Below are 14,621 nucleotides of genomic sequence, written 5' to 3' on the forward strand. Positions count from 1 at the left end.
TTGTTTCCCAGTTTTCTGCCTCCCTTCCAATTTTGGATGCATTGTTTCTGTTTGTACAAACATTTTTTAATTTAATATAATCAAAATCATCCATTTTGCATTTTATAATATACTCTATCTCTTGTTTGGTCAAAAACTGTTCTCCTTTCCAAAGATCTGATAGGTACACTATGCCTTTCTCTCCTAATTTACCTATGGTATCACCTCTTATGTCTAAATCATGTATCCATTTTGACCTTATTTTAGTATAAGGTATAAGATGTTGGTCTATGCCTAATTTCTGCCATACTATCTTCCAGTTTTCCCAGCAGTTTTTGTCAAATACTGAGTTCCTATCCCAGAAGCTGGAGTCTTTGGGTTTATCAAACACTACATTACTAGTGTCATTTACTACTGCATTTCCTGAGCCTAGCCTATTCCATTGATCTACCACTCTATTTTTTAGCCAGTACCAGATAGTTTTGATGATTGCCACTTTATAGTAAAGCTCCAGGTTTGGTACTGCTAACCCAACTTCCTGTGAATTTTTTTTCATTATTTCCCTTGATATTCTTGAATTTTTGTTTTTCCAGATGAATTTTGTTATTATTTTTTCTAGCTGTATAAAATAATTTTTAGGTAGTCTGATTAGTATGGCACTGAATAAGTAAATTAATTTAGGCAGTATTGTCATTTTACTATATTAGCTCTGCCTATCCATGAGCAACTGATATCTTTCCAATTATTTAGATCTGATTTGATTTGTGTGAAGAGTGTTTGGTAGTTATGTTCATAGAGTTCCTGGGTTTGTCTTGGCAAGTAGACTCCCAAGTATTTTATATTATCTACCGTTACTTTAAATGGAATTTCTCTTTCTATCTCTTGCTGCTGGACTTTGTTGGTCATGTATAGAAATGCTGATGATTTCTGTGGATTTATTTTATATCTTGCTACTTTGCAAAAGTTGTTAATTGTTTCAAGTAAATTTTGACTTGATTCTCGAGGATTCCTTAAGTATACCATCATATCATCTGCAAAGAGTGATAGTTTTGTTTCCTCCTTGCCTATTCTAATTCCTTTAATTCCTTTCTCTTCTCTGATTGCTAAAGCTAACATTTCTAGGACAATATTAAATAATAGGGGTGATAATGGACATCCCTGTTTCACCCCTGATCTTATTGGGAAGGCCTCTAATTTATCTCCATTGCATATAATACTTGCTGATGGCTTTAGGTAGATACTGTTTATTATTCTAAGGAAAGCTCCCCCTATTCCTAAACTCTCTAGTGTTTTAATTAGGAATGGGTGCTGTACTTTGTCAAAAGATTTCTCTGCATCTATTGAGATAATCATATGATTTTGGTTGGTTTTCTTATTGATGTGGTTGATTATGTTAATAGTTTTCCTAATGTTGAACCAGCCCTGCATTCCTGGTATAAATCCCACCTGATCATAGCATATTATCCTGGTGATCACTTGCTGTAATCTCCTTGCTAATATCTTATTTAAGATTTTAGCATCAATATTCATTAGGGAAATTGGTCTATAATTTTCTTTCTCTGTTTTTGCTTTGCCTGGTTTTGGTATCACCACCATATTTGTGTCATAAAACGAATTTGGTAGAACTCCTTCTTCACCTATTTTTCCAAATAATTTGTATAATATTGGCATTAATTGTTCTTTAAATGTTTGGTAAAATTTACCCGTAAACCCATCTGGCCCTGGGGATTTTTTCTTAGGGAGTTCATTAATAGCTTGTTCAATTTCTTTTTTCTAATATGGGTTTATTTAAGGATTTTATTTCCTCTTCAGTTAACCTGGGCAGTTTGTATTTTTGTAAATATTCATCCATTTCATTTAGATTGTCAAATTTGTTGGCATACAGTTGGGCAAAATATTTCCTAATTATTGCTTTAATTTCCACTTCAATGGTGGTAACATCACCCTTTTCATTTTTGATACTGGTAATTTGGTTTTCTTCTTTTTTTTAATCAAATTAACCAATATTTTATCTATTTTATTGGTTTTTTCATAAAACCAGCTCTTAGTTTTATTGATTAATTCTATAGTTTTTTTGCTTTCAATCTTATTAATTTCTCCTTTAATTTTCAGGATCTCTAATTTAGTGTCTAATTGGGGATTTCTTATTTGTTCTTTTTCTAGCTTTTTAAGTTGCATGCCCAATTCATTAATCTCCTCTTTCTCTTTCTTATTCATGTAAGCATTTAGAGCTATAAATTTTCCCCTAAGCACTGCTTTGGCTGCATCCCATAGATTTTGGTATGTTGTCTCATTATTGTCATTCTCTTGGATAAAGTTATTGATTGTTTCTATGATTTCTTGTTTGGCCCATTCATTCTTTAGAATTAAATTATTTAGTTTCCAATTGATTTTCATTCTACTTTTCCCTGGCTCTTTCTTACATGTAATTTTTATTGCATCATGATCTGAGAAGGATGCATTTACTATTTCTGCCTTTTTACATTTGACTATGATGTTTTTGTGCCCTAATACATGGTCAATTTTTGAAAATGTGCCATGTACTGCTGAGAAAAAGGTATATTCCTTTCTATCCCCATTCAATTTTCTCCAGACATCTATCATGTCTAACTTTTCTAGTAAGCAATTCACCTTTTTCACTTCTTTCTTATTTATTTTTTGGCTAGATTTATTCTGAGAGGGGGAGATTCAGATCCCCCACTAGTATAGTATTACTGTCTAATTCCTCTCGTAACTCATTTAACTTCTCCTCTAAGAACTTGGATGCTATACCACTTGGCGCATACATATTTAATATTGATATTACTTCATTATCTATAGTACCTTTAAGTAAGATGTAATTTCCTTCCTTATCTCTTTTAATGAGATCTATTTTTGCCTGCACTTTGTCTGAGATAAGGATTGCTACCCCTGCCTTTTTTACTTTAGCTGAGGCATAATATATTATGCTCCAGCCTTTTACCTTTACTCTGTGTGTATCTCTCTGCTTCAAATGTGTTTCTTGTAAACAGCATATTGTAGGGTTCTGGTTTTTAATCCACTCTGCAATTCGCTTCTGTTTTATAGCAGAGTTCATCCCATTCACATTCACAGTTATTATTACTGACTGTCTATTCCCCTCCATTCTATTTACCCCCTTTTTACTTTTCCCCCCTTCTTTCACCCTATTCCTCCTCACCGACGTTTTACTTCTTACCCCTGCCTCCCCCGATCTGCCCTCCCTTTTTATCACCCCCCTCTCTTTTCTTTACCCTTTTCTCCCTTGCTTTTGTCCTCCCTTCTATCAGTCCCCCCCTTTCCCTTCCCCTTTTGTTTCCCTAAAGAATGAGTTAAGTTTCTTTATCCCAATGAATGTATATGTTATTCCCTCTTTGAGTCAAATCTAATGAGAATAGGGTTGAAACCATGTTCCCCCCTCCTTTCTTTCCCTCTATTGTAATAGGTTTTTTTCCACCTCTTCATATGATATAATTCATCCCATTCCACCTCCCCTTTCCTCTCCTCCCCATAGACTCCCTTTTTAAACCCTTAATTCTTTTATATCATCACATCAAAGAAAATTTATTTTTATACCCTCTATATAAAGTCTTTCTCTCTGTCCAAATACATTTACAGTTCTTAAGAATTATGAGTATTATCTTCTTGTGTAGGGATATAAACAGTTTAACCTAATAGGGTAACTTTTTTTTTCCCCTCTGTTTACCTTTTTAAACTTCTCTTGAGTCTTGTATGTTGAGATCAAATTTTCTATTCAGTTCTGGTCTTTTCACCAGGAAAGATTGAAAGTCCCCAATGTCATTAAATGTCCATCTTTTACCCTGAAAGAAAATGCACATTTTTGCTGGGTAATAGATTCTCGACTGCAATCCAAGCTCCTTTGCCTTCCGGAATATCATATTCCAAGCCTTGCGGTCCTTTAATGTTGAAGCTGCCAGGTCCTGAGCAATCCTGACTGTGGCTCCACGATATTTAAATTGCTTCTTTCTGGCTGCTTGGAGTATTTTCTCCTTCACCTGATAATTCTGGAATTTGGCTACAATATACTGAATACTCCAGTGCACCCTCTTTCAGGAAGCTTCCTAGATCCCCTAGTAGATTCTTTTTTCTCCTCAGAGATAAAATACCAATTCGTTTTTGTACTTCCCTAGTGTACATGATTTTATATCACAAATTATAATTATCTTTGCATGGGACTTGCCCTCTCATCCCTCTCCCACTAGGAATGAAAGATCCCTGAAAATATGAATGACATGTAATCTAAACTCATATCTCCCCAAGTTTCTAGCCAGTTCTCTTCATGCAAAGAGTTTGGTAAATACTGAGTTGAAATGAATCAAAATATCAAAATATATATGGAGCTGACCAAGTATAATTTTTAACTAGTTGTCTTTAGGGAAACATTGAGTAACTTTTAAAGATTACTTTTATTTATTTTATTAAATATTGCTCATTTATAAGCAATTTTTTTTTAGTGAGGCAATTGGGGTTAAGTGACTTGCCCAGGGTCACACAGCTAGCTAAGTATTAAGTGTTTGAGTATAGATATGAACTCACGTACTCCTGACTCCAGGGCCGGTGCTCTATCCACTGCGCCATCTAGCTGCCCCACAAACAATTTTTAACAATTATTTTAAAAAATTTTTGAGTTCTAAATTCTCTCCCCTTCCCTCACACCTCACTCCTCTTTGAGAAGGCAAGCACTTTGATTATACAAGCAGAGGCATGCATACATACGTATATACATACATACACACATACACACACACACACACACACACACACACACATATATATATATATATATATATATATATATATATATATATATATATATATATATATATATATACATATGCATATGTTTGTGTCTACACACACACATAGACATTAGCCATGTAGAAAATGGGAACAAAAACAAAACTAAATAATAAAACCCAGATTGGAGATTAGGAGTTCTGTCTCAAGTTTCAGGTTCTTTTGCATTGCTATTTTCAGAGCTAGTTCTCAAGTTCTGGAAACTTTTGAGGTTTCTAATGTTCTGTGATCCAGGCTGAGATGTGGTCACTACTCTCTTGGTTTGTACTCTGGTCTTTACTTAGAACATGCCCCTTTTCTCTTGGGATGGCAATAGTACTGAACCTGAGGGCCCCAGATCCCTTTGGGCCAGATGCGATACTCTTCCCCAATTCTTTCAGGCCCTCTTTACTTGAAAGTGCCTTTGCCTGCCCTTAAACTATGACCCAGAAGTGGATAAAGGCAATTAAGTTGCCAAACAGCATCTAGTCCTAGATCTAGTCCTTCATCTAGGGCTAGCAGAGGGATACTATGTAATATGCCTCTGGCCAATTGCCATGTCCCCTTACTGTCTCTGGCTTAAGAGCTTCTGAACCTGACCACAGCTGTTTTATCCATGTGAATAGTGAGCCAGGTTCCTCCCCTGTGTCACAGATCTGTCTTTCTTATTTTCTGTATTTTCTTGGACTGGAAGAATGGTTTTCTCTGACCTTTTGTGGGCTCTGCTACTCCAGAATTCAATTTGATGAATTATTTTAAATTGTGTTGGGTGAGCTCAGCTGAGCACTTCTCTGCTCCCTCGTCTTGGTTCCCTACTCACGTTTTGAAAAACTGTCACTGCTTCTTTTAAAAGAGACCTACAAAAGCTATCAGATCAAGAATAATAAGTGCTTTGGTTTTAAGAAACTAAAAATAAATTAAAACCAAATGATATCCACATAAGAGTTTTGGAAGAATGCAAACATTAAACTCTAATTTCACTTGGATATTGACATCCATTCACCAATGCCTTTAAAAAAACTACAAGAGAAATGTGTCTTCAACATCCTCCTACCTCGCTTTTTCACTCTTCTTTCCTCTCCCAACACCTCCTTTTCTCAGCTGTCCAAAAGTATTATAATATGAGACTGGCCTCTGCTAGACCAAGGTCCACTTACTGGTACCCCACTAGGCTTACCCTTCCACAAAATGTCACCACACTACAGACTTCTCTCTCTTCTTTTTCCATGAATCTTTCTATTCCATTCAGTGGAGGATTAAAATTATTCACATTGAGTTTAGTTTGAGTGATATGCTTAAACCATAGGATTTTCTTCAATCAGATTGATTTCTCTTTAGTGACACATAAATGGGGAATGAAAATATATTTTTCAATTTCATTCCAGATTGATAAGATTGGTAACTCAATCACTGTGTTGTGGCATGGTGTGGCATACAAGTACAGACTCAGTAAACCAGTGCTCATATCCTGACTCCTGTACTATCTTTTGGGGCACAAACAAGCCACCAACAAACAAACCATTTACATTCTGTTTCCTTGTTTGAGAAAATAGATTGGACAAGATGACCACCAAGGTATCTCCCAGCTCAAAACATTCTGTGGTTCTGTTATAAATGTTGGGGAATACAACATAATTTCTCTAAGACAAGGGTTATTAATTTTTGCATGTGTGAATGTAATGGGCCTCTCTAGAAATCTGGTGAAACCTACGGATTATTTCTTTGTATTTTTTGAAGTTCATAATATGCATATAAAAGCTTACAAAGGAAATCAGTATGGTGATATGCAGTTATCAAACTATTTTAACACCAAATTCATGGGCCCCTGGTTAAGGTCACCTGCTCTAAAGATAACTGTACAAATGCTTTTTAAATATATTAAAATGCTTCAAAGAGATAATATGTAATCATGTGTAAATTTCCATAAACTCCTTTGGATTGAGTAAATTTTCATTCGATTCCAAATCTAATAATGATTAATCCTATAAATGGACTTAGCAATATTTAGTCTACTATTATGAGGCTAAATACTATGCTCTCATCAGTGGAAAGAGCATGGGTTCTGGAGTCAGAGAACCAAGGATCAAGTCACACTTCATGTGCTTTACTTGAAATCATTTTGCCTTCCAGTTTCCTCATCTGTGAAAATATAAGGAAAGAGTGTATGGCCTCTGAAAGCCATTCCAGATCAAGATGTGTGAACATATAATTCTATGTTCTTCCCCACACTGGTATTCACCATCAACCTCAGCCTAATTAGCATTGTCCCCCAAAATTCTTTGAAAACAGAAGACATAGTGCAGATAGGTGGCACCATGGTTAGAGTACCAGCCCTGGAGTGAGGAGGAACTGAGTTCAAATCTGGCCTCAGAAACTTAACACTTATTAATTGTGTAACCCTGGGCAAGTCACTTAACACTGATTGACTCACCAAAAGAAAGAAATAAGGGAGGGAAGGAAGGAAAGAAGGAAGGGAGGGAGGGAGGGAGGAAAGAAGGAATGAAGGAACAAAGGAAGAAGGGAAAAGAAAAAACTGAAAAAACCATGACACTTAACCAGTGCTCTACTTGGGAGAATTAATGCTTGAAATAAATAGTTCATTCAATGTGGCATTTTTGTTAACTTATCAGCTTACAGACCTATTAATATAATAAGTGCTTTAACAGAATACTCTCAAACTGAAATATACAAAAATATATAATTAAATGCATCTTTTATTCAAAGAACATCATTGTATTAAAATTGACTCACATAGTTCACTGTCTCCAGAATCACAATCCATTAGATAATTACTCTTTTTCCATTTCACCAGTTGAAATAATCAGTTGCTTTCTACAAATCATCAGTTGAGATAATTATCTCATTTGGGAAATACTGTGCTTTTTTATAACTAGAGTACTCCCCTACTAAACACCATTTCCGAAAGGTTTTGTTAGGATTGCGAAAGATCTGTTGTATGTTGTTGTTTTAGAACTATATCAATAAGATTCTTTAATTTCATAATCTAATTAATGAAAGAACTCTGAAAACTTTAAAACTCAGACAAATACCCAGAGGACCTCTACTACTTATGACTTAGGAGCTAAGTCCTAGGGAGTTGTCTAAATCACAGAGAAGCTGAGATGGTTGCCCAAGATCAAATAGGCAATAAGTGTCAGGGTCAAGTTTTGATCCATGTTTTGTGACTTCTATCTTAGTATACTATGCATTTTTCTATGCTGTTTCTGTAATGAAAATACATTCTGTCATATGCTTCAGTATTTTAAGCTAAAGGCCATCAAAGCCAAGAAACCTTTATAGAGAAAAATTGTAAAAAAATTCAAAGGCTATACATCAGTGAAATAACAGGGCAAGTTCCCCATTAAAATTATGTGCCGGTTGTGATATTTACATGCAACACACAGATTTGCTACATGTTATTCAGACTCCTATATTATGTTCTAATGAAAACTGACATTTGAAGCAATTACTGGGTTTTTTAACATCAGCCACTAAATGAACAAAGGATGCTACTAGATGACTGATTTGGGGAGATTGGAGTAGAAAGTGACAAAAATAAATTGACTGAGAAATAATGCCACAACAAAAATATAGAGCTGCTTTGCTGAACATAATACCAATGGCTATGTCTTTGGTGAAAAACAGCAACAGCCTTGAAAAAACAATTATTGATAAGAAAATTTCCAATTTCTTGCTTTCTACAAATATTTAATATTTTTTATATAATCCCAATTTAAAACCTTATATTTGGTCTATTGTTCATCTAAATAAAGGAAAATTAGATCATTTTTACTTAGACAAGTTATATCAATATTATAAACAATTAACATATATAAATTATCTATTGTACCAATTAGCTATTAAATATAACAAAATCTATAGGGCCTGGCTCTAATCTAACATGAATAGTCAGATGCCTAATGATGTAGCTATTCATCAATAGGGGCAACTTTCTTACCATAAGATGGGAGAGTTCCATTTTGCCAATTGGATAGAGGTTGAGGGCCACTTGGGTTAGGACTTTTTAGGGTGGAGTATCACATGATCCTAACACAATGACATAACCACCCAAATGTTCCAATTGACCCTGGACCTACTCCCCAACCTTTGACCCAACTTTTAACAACTCCAATTTGATTAAGTTGCGACCCTCTGATGGGTGCTGATATGCTCCACAAACTATATGCAGGGAAAGGCATGACCAAATTTTCTCAACGGGTTCTGGCTCCAAAAGGGAAACCCTTTAATTATCTATACCTGCACTCTCCAGGCCCCAGATCACATGGTCTGACCAATGACCACTACTCAATAACTAACATAGATGAAGATATTTTCTGCCCCACCCCTCAAATCTCTCTCACGTGCCAGCCATGCAACCTGGATGTCATCCAAATGAAAGGACTCATCCATCATGAAGCATAAGCCACATGAAGTGTAAATACCCTTACTCCCTAAAATATCTCTTCTAACCATATTAGTAGGTGTTAAAGTCCAGTTGCACATGCCTCTATTATAGCAGATGGAACCATCAAATAACCAGGCAAATTGACATTTCTCAAATGCCAGGCCTTGTAGTTGGAAGATCTTTGGACCACCAGAGGAAGCAGGGTTCCAGGATCTGGAATGGAGGTTTCATTCTTTGGCATAGCCACCACCTGTTTTTGAAGAGTACTAACTTCAGAGGGACCCAGGCAAGCAGGACTTCGAATGCCAAATTTCCATTAAGCAATAGAAGCCTCCTCTAGTCTATCCATCTTGTTAGAGGGTCCTTCTTGCATCACACAAACCATAATAGACAGTGCTGGAAAAGGGTGATTGTATGACCCTATGTCATCTGTTCACTAGCAAGTAGGGCCCAGGAAGGGGCGAGCAACTGCTTTTCAAAAGCAGCATAATGAGTGGCTGCTCTGGGAAGCTTAGAGCTCCAGATGTCTCTCAGTGGCTTGTTTTGGCTATACTTTGGTTCCTGCCAAAGGCTCCAAATAAATTACAAAGTATTTTGCCTAGCATCAGTCATAATCTGACTCTAAATACCCTCTCCAGCCTTATTTCCCCAATCTCATTCAGCCCTCTCCTTTCTGAAATCTTCTTCCCTCTGATATCTCTGACTATTGAGATCTTTCCTTTCCTATAAAGATCACGTGCAACTCCCATTCCATTTGTATCTTTTATATTTGTCTTTTCTGGGATGAGAAGCATGTGAGGATGGGAAATGAGAGAGCAGTGTGTGCGTGAAGACTTGTAATTTCATCAGTTGTGCAGAATGCCAGTTGAAACTCTCATCCACATTGGTTCCAGATGGGCAAGTAATCGGTAACTTCATCTTAAACAATTGTCTGGGTACCTTCCCACAGTTACATAACACATTATATTTTCATTTTTATTATAATTATTTATCCTATTTCCCTTAAATTTACTGAGGACAAGAAATTATATACTCTGCGTCTTGTTATATATTTCTATTCCCAGCACATAATCTAGTGAAATGAAGATTGTATAAACTAAATAAATGTTGAATTGCTTTGAATTTAATTCACTGATTCCTTCCTTTATAACAAGGTATATCCCCTTGACCTCTGGAAAATTAAATGCTAGTGTATCTAGTTACAGAAGGGCAATAACAGTGGGGATATTGATGGGGGCTTGATTCATTCTTCCCACGCTTAATATCTAGGAGTCAACCCTTGAGTTACCTATAGTACTTTATCCTTGATAGGTGTGAAGCTATGTAGTAAGTACTTCCTATGTGTCAGTCACTATGCTCAGCATTATGGGTCAAATACAATAAAACAAGATGGCACCTACTCTCTAGGATTTTATATTCTAATAGAGGAATATTAAATAACAAGAAGCTGAAATGATTTCAGCTCTGCATTATTTCCACTCAACAAAAATCACCATTCTTGGAATACTCTGTAGATTTAACTAATTCAACATTAAGATATCTGTATCATGTAATAATATTTATTTAGTAAATTACAATCATTAGAATTTATGGCAAATATTTGTTGCTGTTTTCTCCATATCAGAAGAATTTCTAACAATTTCTCACAATCAACAAGACTTTATTAAGCACCGATTATGTGTCAGGAGCTTCCATGAGTGCTGAAAATACAGTGAAAAACCAAAAAGAGTTCCATTCCATCAAGGAATTTACATATAATGAGGGGGATAATATATGAAAAATAGGTTACATACTGAAATGTTGGAAAGAATAGCTGTAACACCTTGGTGACTGGAATAAGCCTCTTGCAGAAAGTGGAATTTAACCTTAGTTATTAAGGAAACCAGGGATTCTGAAAAGCAGAGGGAAGGAGGGAGAGTATCCCAGGCATGAAGCAAGCCAGTGAAATTGGGAGATAGAACTCTGCCTATGAGTAGCAGCAAATAGGCCAATATATCTCAAAGCTAAAGTGCATTGAGTGAAGGATGATATAAGAAGGCAGGAAAGACTAGAAATGGCCAGTTTCTAAAAAAAAAGTTTTAAATGCAAAACAAAAGTAACAAACAACAACAAACGATGTCTGATCCTAGAAGAAATAGAGAGCAAATCACTACAGTTTATTATTGAAGAAGAGAACTATTATAGCAAAAGGTAGAATTCAGTGAACAAAACATTCTGGAATCCATACCTTATATTCCAAATGTATTTGTTACTCCCCAATTTCAGCCATTCTACTTGTAACTCCCCTCCCTGCCCCCAACTAAAATACAGTTTTCAAAGTGTTTCTATATAATGATACCATTCTAATTTTCCATTGTAGTATCATACTGAAACAGGTGGCTAATAAACTAACCAAAGCTATTCAATGCATTATTGACTGGCTTTAGTTCCACCACAAAGTTGTTTAATGACAGTTTATCTCATATAAATTGCATTATATAGAAAATTTCATTTGTTACCTAGATATTGCTTAAATATGGACAGGAAATGCAAATTCTATTCACTGCTTAGAGCAGTGTTAAAAAGAAAATATGTATACATACAGAATGTAGAAACTTAATTATAGGAGGAGTCTATGCTTTTACAAGAGAGTTAATTTTTTTCAATAATTCAAACATTTTATAAACATTACCCAAGGCATAAACAGGAAGAGTTATCTCCATTTTGCTTTGAATCAGGAAGCCAAAGCAGTGAGAGTCAGTAAGTACAAGGTGAAGTTAGAATTAGATCTAAAATTTCTAATTTTGTCTTCAGTTTATGTTTCTGGTTATTCAGGCTTTGAATATTTCTATATCAGATATGCTTTAAAAGATGATTTGAGGTTTTAATACAATAATTGTGAAACAATTATTTTATGGTTATGGAATTGCTTTCAAATTTCTAGAATACTATAGGAAAGAATATTTTGTGCGAAATTATCCTGCAAAATTTTTCCTCTGACAATCTAAATTTTATTGTTACTAATAAATATTTAAAATTATTATATAAAGAAATATATTATTGCATGTTGATTATTAATATTAATTAGTTAACATTATTAATTAGCTGCATTAATAATATCACAAAAGCACAGATTTGACTATGTTACTTCTCTGTTAAAGAATCTTCAGTGGCTCCCTATTGTTTTAGCACACAAAAAACTCCATTTGGCATTTAAAAAATTTTACAATCTTACTTCAATCTGTATTTCTAGATTCCATCTCTATTGCTTTACCTTACACACCCTGTATTTTGGCCAAATTTGTCTGCTTGCTATTCTGCAATCATTCCTTCTGATTCTTTGCTTTTGCACAATTTGTTATCCATGCCAGAAATGTTCTCTCATCTCCACCTCCTAGAATCTCTATTTCCTTTTAAGGCTTAACACAAGTGCCACCTCCTAATAAACCCTTCTTCCTCCTCCCCTTATCCAAAATTACTGTTTCTAATATGCACATGCATATTTAAACATGTATATATGCACACATATATATGCATTTTTTATATTTAAATGAGCATGTTTTTTCTTCCCAGCTTAATGTAAACTCCATGAAATTAGAGGCCATTTGTTCTTTGCCTTTTAATCCCCAGGACCAAACACAGTACCTTCAAGATGCATAATGGGGGCAGCTAGGTGGTGCAGTGCATAAAGCATCAGCCCTGGCTTCAGGAGGACCTGAGTTCAAATCCAGCCTCAGATACTTGACACTAGCTGTGTGACCCTGGGCAAGTCACTTAACCCTTTGCTTTGCAAAAACCAACAAACAAGCAAACAATTCATAATGACACTTCTTAGGTGCCTTAATATCATAATTACTCAGTATATGTAAATCCTACGACTTATATTCCTCCACTTGACCAAAGCTACACAACTATCCACATAGATGGTCCTTTACTTGATCTTGATAACACCTAAAAGTGTTCCACTTCCATGTTCAAGAACCCGAAAATTATTTTATCTTGCCACAATATTTCATCATTTCATCTTTCTTCATCCTTCCCTGCCCACACCCCTCACTCCTCAATCTCTACACCCTTCAATTCTTCTCTAGGCCATCACTCCTGCATTGTCTACATTCACCTTCCTCCCCTATCTTAACACCTTGGTGAATCAGTTCAATGCTACACCACCTTCTTCACTCAAATCTTCACCCCAGTATCAACCATGCAAAACATCTATTATCTGCCTTCTTCACTCCTATTCATGTGCTACTGAACCAAGATGGAGGAAGTCTTGGAATTATGCTGATTATTTCCACTACAAATGTATGAGACACAATCTCAACTGGACTCTCATAGCAACAAAGCAACACTTTTACTCCCCCCTAATTAATTCACTATCCTATTCATCACAGCACTTATTCTCATTCATTTCAACTCTCTTCAAGCCTTGACTCCACCATCTCTGCAGAGTAACTGCCTTCATAGTTTTTTTTAATTTTATTTTGGTTTTTTGGTTGGGCAGTGAGGGTTAAGTGACTTGTCCAAGGTCACACAGCTAATAAGTGTCAAGTGTCTAAGGCCAGAATTGAACTCAGGTCCTCCTGACTCCAGGGCCAGTGCTCTATCCACTGTACCACCTAGCTGACCCTAACTGCCTTCATATTTCACTGAAAATATTCAAACTACTCACATTGTATATTCTTCATTCTTACATCATTCAAGTATCTTTCCCTCATCTCCTCCTTTACTCTTGTCTGACATGGAGAGATGGCCTTTATCCTATCCAAAGTAAATCTTTCAATATTCCCTTCCACTTGATCCTATTCTCTCATACCTTCTCCAGCAGATTGCCCCCACTGTCCTCCACAATCAAATCTTTAATCTTTCCCTATCTACTGGCTTCTTCCTGCTGCCTACAAACATATTCATGTCACCCCAACCAAAAAAAGATTTCCACTGGATCTTCTCATTCCCACTACCTATTTTCTTATATCTCTTTTCCCTTTCTCAGCCAAAACCATCAAATAACCCATCTACACTAAGTGCCTCCCTTTCTTTTCCTCACTCTTCTAAACTCTAAGTACACTGGCTTCTGACCTCATAATTCACCTGATTGCTCTCTCCAAAGTTATCATTTTTTTTCAATTGTTAAATGAAATATAGCCTTTTCTCCATCTTCATGCTTCTTGACCTCTCAGCAGACTCTCCTGGTTTTTTTCTAGGTTTTCATGATTCTGCTCTTTTCTGGTTCTCCTTCAAGCTTAAGATTCTATCTCAGTCTTTGTTGTTGCACATACATCTTTAGCATATTCATTAATCCTGGATGGCCCCAAGGTTCTATCTGTCCTGGGCCTTCTTATATTTTCTTTCCCTATTATCTTGATAAATGATCTTATCAGTTCCCATGAGTTCAAATATTGACTCCATAAAGGACATTTATGAATTTATATATCCAGTCCAAATCTTGAACTCCATTCTCATA

At 35.6% G+C, this 14,621-nt stretch overlaps 1 protein-coding gene across 10 annotated transcripts in view; it reads left to right on the forward strand.

Moving 5' to 3' along the window:
- The window catches only part of EPHA6 (EPH receptor A6), a 1,203,504-nt gene that overhangs the window by 603,472 nt on the left and 585,411 nt on the right, over positions 1 to 14,621 (forward strand). The window lies entirely within an intron of this gene.

Source organism: Dromiciops gliroides, chromosome 3 (genome assembly GCF_019393635.1).
Source record: "Dromiciops gliroides isolate mDroGli1 chromosome 3, mDroGli1.pri, whole genome shotgun sequence".
In the NCBI taxonomy this organism is placed as follows: Eukaryota; Metazoa; Chordata; class Mammalia; order Microbiotheria; family Microbiotheriidae; genus Dromiciops; species Dromiciops gliroides.